This window comes from Xenopus tropicalis, chromosome 1, assembly GCF_000004195.4.
Source record: "Xenopus tropicalis strain Nigerian chromosome 1, UCB_Xtro_10.0, whole genome shotgun sequence".
Lineage (NCBI taxonomy): Eukaryota > Metazoa > Chordata > Amphibia > Anura > Pipidae > Xenopus > Xenopus tropicalis.
In genome coordinates, this window is record NC_030677.2 from 80,074,176 (window position 1) to 80,080,615 (window position 6,440).

Sequence of the window (6,440 nt, forward strand, 5' to 3'; positions counted from 1 at the left end):
CACAACTGTAGAAGAAGAAGCATATTGGATCAGTGACACACATCCTCATAGTACTAGTTGCAAAACATTATTGTGAAATTACTACTTTATTAACTCTAAATACATAAACTAATAATACAAGATACAAACATCTAAACCATTGTGGAGTTCAGGCATTTTCAAGTAATTATAATGCTACAAAGTTGTCCATATAATTTTACAGAGTCCAGAATTTGAACAAATTCCACCGAGGTGACCCATACACATAACACTTGTGCCTAGTCCTTTAAGTGTTTTCACCTGTACCCAGTGACTTGAGCTGGAATATCAAGGTGATCTGCACAAAGCTGAGACATACATGTAAGCAGTAAGTACAGGGCTCTGTCTTGTGCCCCCTACAATCACTTTTTTCTGTATGATTCACATGTTTGCATTCAAGGGGGATGTCCATATGCCACCCACCTCATCTTCACTACTGAGAAAATGTCACATGCCACTTTGTGCCCATTTTTTACTTTGCACCTTGCCATTTTAGAGAAGTGAGGCCTATATTTCAAAAGCTGATATATACCACAATATCAAATCAGTGGCATAACTAGAAGTTACTGGGCCCCAAAGGAAAATAATTTTTGGGAAAAACTATTTTTTATATATATACACATAAATTCTGTAATTGATTATCATTTATTTCCCCACTGGATCACTTTCCAATATTGAAGGTTCTGCTTCCTCTAGGTTCATGCCTATATCCTTGTATCAAATAGTAAGTTCTTGATGATAATTCATGTGAAAAAAACACAGAAAACAATCTCTGCTCAGCTTTATATTGCCCTGATTTTACAAATTCCAGCTGAATGATACAAGGACAAGCTCCAACAAGCTTTAGAAATACGTCAATGCTTTCCATTATGTACAGTAAATATGATTCTCTAATGCAGGTATTTCCTGTTTAATAGCAACAAAGTAGTCAAGGTTAATACCTATAAATGACAGGAAAAAATACAAATATATGCTAACCATATTTATTTCCATATAAAGTAAATGGTTCAGAATGTATGTTTAAAGGCATAGTTTATTATCTTGTTTTTCCATTTCCTGTACCATAAGCAGTATTAAAACACTTGTCTGGTAAGGAACACTGGTCCTTTATTGCAGGAATAGACATACTGTACTATAGAGCAGAAAGGAAGTTTTTTTTTTTCATTACTACTTTGGCTAATGTGCCGCCAGTTTTGGAAACACCTCACACCACCCACACCACCTATACCTACCGTGACAATTTTCAAGGGTAGTCTCATCCAGTATTACTCCTTCTATCTTGTGTGCTCTTGCTCCCATATAAATTTTGAAAATAAGGAAGGGATTGCAGCAGAGGCTTAGCCTAAAAAAAAGGCTTTAAAATGTATTTTTTTTAATCTATAAGTGGTCAAAAGATGCAGGTTGAGGGTATGGCTCCATCAAATAATAGAAATACCATTGTTATAATGGCTACAGAAAAGGCAAATGTGCTAAATCAGTTCTTTTCTTAAATGTATACAGTTTAGGAGTCAGTTTTTAGACCTACCTGATAGTGGCATAGTTACATAGGGTTGAAAAAAGACCATTGTCCATCAAGTTCAACCCATCCGAGTAAACCCAGCACACAACCTATACTAACCAATCTATACACTCACATACATACACTATATATACAACCAGTAATACTAACTGTAGATATTAGTATCACAATAGCCTTGGATATTCTGCTTGTCCAAAAACTCATCCAGGCCCCTCTTATAGGCATTAACAGAATCTGCCATTACAACATCACTAGGAAGGGCATTACACAGCCTCACTGCGCTCACCGTGAAAAACCACCTACGCTGCTTCAAATGGAAGCTCCGTTCCTCTAATCTAAAGGGGTGACCTCTGGTGCGCTGATTGTTTTTATGGGAAAAAAGAACATCCCCCAACTGCCTATAATCCCCTCTAATGTACTTGTACAGAGTAATCATGTCCCCTCGCAAGCGCCTCTTTTCCAGAGAAAACAACCCCAACCTCGCCAATCTAACCTCATAGCTTAAATCTTCCATCCCCTTTACCAGTTTAGTTGCACGTCTCTGCACTCTCTCCAGCTCATTAATATCCTTCTTAAGGACTGGAGCCCAAAACTACACTGCATACTCAAGGTGAGGCCTTACCAGGGACCTATAAAGGGGCAAAATTATGTTCTCATCCCTTGAGTCAATGCCCTTTTTTATACAAGACAGCACTTTATTTGCTGTAGTAGCCACAGAATGACACTGCCTGGAATTAGACAACTTGCACAGATGGCTCAGCTCAGTTTAGTCAGTGGTTGATGCAGAATATGGTACATAAGGTTTACTCCAAATTAATATGATATGAACAAGGTAACGGGCCAGATGGAATACACCCTCGGGTATTGAGAGAGAGCTTAGTTCAGTTTTAGCCAGGCCTCTGTTTCTGATTTTCTCAAAGTTGCTTTCATCACATTTCATCAAATTCTTTGTTGTTTGTACAAGGATGGGAAACTGGCTACAGGATCGGGTGAAAAGTGTCATTGTCAATGGTACATTCCCTTGTTGGAGTAGGGCTCCCACTATATTAGTTCAACTTTAACTTGTTTATTAATGACTTGTGGAAGGGTATTGTAAGTAATGCATCAATGTTTGCAGATGACACAAAACTATGCAGCTGAATTAAATCTATCTATGAAGTTGGTATCCTTGCAGCAGGATCTTGACAAACTGCCAATCTAGGTGACAGATAAAATTCAATGTTAAAGGGATTCTTTCAGGATTTTTATGGTATAGAGTTTATTACTATATTACACTGTTAACATTACATATAATTTATTCTACCATTTAAAATTGTATTCTTGAACCAATATGTATTTTTAGCTGTATTTTTAGTGTGTAGGCAGCCGTCTTAGTGCATTGTGCCTGATTCCGAGCTTTCAGAATGAGTCAACAATATACTATAGAACTGCTTTTAGATAAGCTATTGTTTCTCCTACTTAATGTAATTGGAGGTGTCATGACCCGGACTTGGAATTTTACTATTGAGTACTATTCTCATATCTACCACTAGGTGGGGCATGAGAGTATTTTTAGCGATGCAGTTGTCAGGGAGCTGTTACCTTCTCATTGTACAACATGTTTTACTGTGACAGAAACCCTTTAATAAATGAAAGGTCTTGCACCTGGGATGTAAAATATGCAAGCCATGTATACTTCATTAGGCAAATCCATAATAGAAAAGAACCATGGAGTCCTTGTAGATAATAAACTTGGCTGTAGCAAGCAATGCCAGGCAGCAGCTGCAAGGGCAAACAAGGTTTTGAGCTATATTAAAAGTGGCATAGATTCACGGGAGGAGGGAGTCATGCTTCCACTTTGCAGAGCGCTGGTAAGACCCCATCTAGAATATGCCAAGCAGTTTTGGTCTCCAGTTCTCAAATGGAATATTATTGAGTTAGATCATATAATAATCTCTCTAATGCTTAATTTACCAGAAGACACAAGGGCATTCAATCCAATTAGAAGAAAGGAGGCTCCATCTAAATATTTGGAAAAGGTTTTTTAGAGTAAGAGCTGGGGAGTTGTGGATCTCCCTGAAACAGTCAAATTAGCTGATACATTAGATAGTTTCAAGAGGGGTTTGGATGGCTTTTAGAAAGTGAGGGAATAAAGGGTTATGGGAGATAGTTCATAGAACAAGTTGATCCAGGGACTCCATGTTGAAGTCAGGAAGGATTTTTTTCCCTCTCTTAAGCAAATTCAAGAGGCTTTAGAAGAGATTTTTTGCCTTCTCTGGCAGACTGTATATAGGCATAAAAGATTGAATTCGATAGATGTGTAACATGCAAGTAAGCATAAACTCCTTGAGTGAGAAAGGTCAATATGACTTTTCATGCACATATTTATAAGTCAGAATCTTTTTAGCCCAAACCCAGTTCTAAACCAGCCCCAACCTGCTACTTCCCAACTTGCACCCAATCTAGTCCTGACTTGGTGGCAAGTTTTGGCTGAATAAAAACAGGGTTTACTACCACATAAAGCCTCCTGTAAGCTGATAGTGTGCATAGAGGCTACCTAATAGCCAATCTTAGCCCTTATTTGGCACCTCCATTAACTTTTATGATGCTTGTGTTGATCTCCAAGTCTTTTTGTATTTGACTGTGGGTCACAAGTAAGAAAGGTTTGGGATCCCATCTTAATGAGTCCTATTGAGTACATTCTTTTGTACTTTAAGGACTCGTGCCATTGCCAAACCCTCTCTACTGATTAACACATTTCCTTGCGGTTGGTGAATTAACATAAACAGGATGTATTCTACATCATTCAGCTTATCACTTGTCAAAAATGATTTGAGGGTGCATGGCATGTAGATGCTCTGACACATTATTCCATACATTTTTAGAATCTTTATGTTGCAATTTATAATGACTGGCAAATTCCAGTCTGAATTCTGGTTCAACAACAGTGGCCAGCCCATATAGCACTGTATAGTTCTTGTAGCTTAGCAAACCTTTAGCTGATGCCAGAAGGGTAGGTAATAGCAAAAACTTAATATTTTGAACTATCTACTGTGTACTATTCTACTACATTCTCCATTTGACTATTTAAATCTTCATTACCATCATTAATTAATGTTTAACTCTATCAACTATAGCCTGTGTTTCCTTGTTCTTTAGATGTTTCCTTTTTATTTAAAAAGGGCCTATCCAGAGTGTAAAGAACCTGAATCTAACATGGAGTTCCAAAACCAAACCAAATTGTCTTGAAATTCTGACCCATATAGTAAAGTTGGATTTTCTTTATGCAGCAGGTGTTTGCCAGCAATCCTTGTACTGTAGGCCCAAAATGTTTTTGCTAAAATTATATTCACTCTGTACTGTTGCAAACAGCAAAAATCATCTATTGACTTCAAATTTGAATTTTTTTGTGGCAAATTTTGTTGCCAGTTCTGTGAAATAATCTGTCAGTGCTAAAACGCAAAATTCCGCTGCAAAAGCATGCCTGATGAATTATGTCGCCCATCACTACTACAAACCTCTAGTTGCTTTCCTGCCTAGTAGAAAGACAATTGACCAGAGGCCAAAAATGGGGGGAAACGAAATAAAAAAAGTTACACCATTACCTATTTATGTTATATTATCTCCCAGTAACATAACTGAAAGCTCATGTTTGCTTGACACAAGCAAGTGAACCCCACAAGACAGCAATTGCTTTTTGTAGGCTGGAATTGGTACAAGCAAGTCTGTGTATATTTTTAAAGCACAGGGGGTCATTTACAAAGACTGAACAAATTTGCATCTGGGCAGATGATTGCTTTCAGTGTTTAACCTGTAGGTGGCTGGTAAAATCCAGTCAATGATTGGTGCTATGGGTTACTGCCAGGTTCAAATTTTTCCAGTCTTTATAAATGACCCCCAGTGAATTTAGTAACCTTAGGGACATAGGGTTTCCATCTTTTCTGGGAAAACACATAAGCACTACTTTCACATTGCATCTTCCATGTTCCAAATATCTCTATTCTCTAGTACCTTACTGTATTTTTCTGTGTTAATAAGCATGAATTATAATTTATACCAGCAAGGTCAGTAAATTGACAACACTAACCATAGACAGGAGCTCCATATATCTAAAGGAGGGATTGGCAATAGATAGCTGTATAGCTTGCTAATTAAAATAAAGTTGAGATTAAAATTTATTCTGAAATGCCAACCAGTTTTGCCACAAGCCTGTAAATCATAGTAACCAATCTGTGAGTTAGCAATTAATTTTCATTTGTCTGTTTATCATAATAAACCATCAAACAGGATTCTTATTGTGATATTTTTTATTGTAACTTTTAAGAAAAAATTCCAGACTGTGCACACAATAACTAAAATATTGCCCCACACCCACTGATATTATTCACTTTTTAATGGCTTTAACCGGGTGCAAATTTAAGGGAAGTGATCACTATAAACAATATTAATGTTTGAACTTACTAAGTAATAATGACTAAGTTCAGGATAAAATTCTCCATTTCAAAAAGAATGCTGTGTCATACCACATAAATATCTGAGTTATGTTTGACTAGATTAGACATGTTTTAAATTCTGTTTTCAGCTTAACTCAATTCCTTGATAGTTTTCTTCTGAGTTCCCTTAGAGCTGTGGTGCATGTAAAATTTGGAGTGTACATCTTGGGAAGGCTATCAAAACTCTCTTACTCCCAGTTAATAGATATCAATTTGCTCAAATGTGAAACCCTCTTATCCTGTACCAGCAATTACCATTTGAAAATGGAGTCAAAATGTGCCTTAGGACAAAGTCAGTTTCTTCCAGGGTCTATGCTTCTTTTAGAAAAAAATTGCATTGGCCCCAGAGGAAATTGGTACCACAGTGTTATTTCCTTGTGACTTGCGCATAGGAAGTAGAGTTAAGTCCAAAATCTTGATTTAGGAAACCA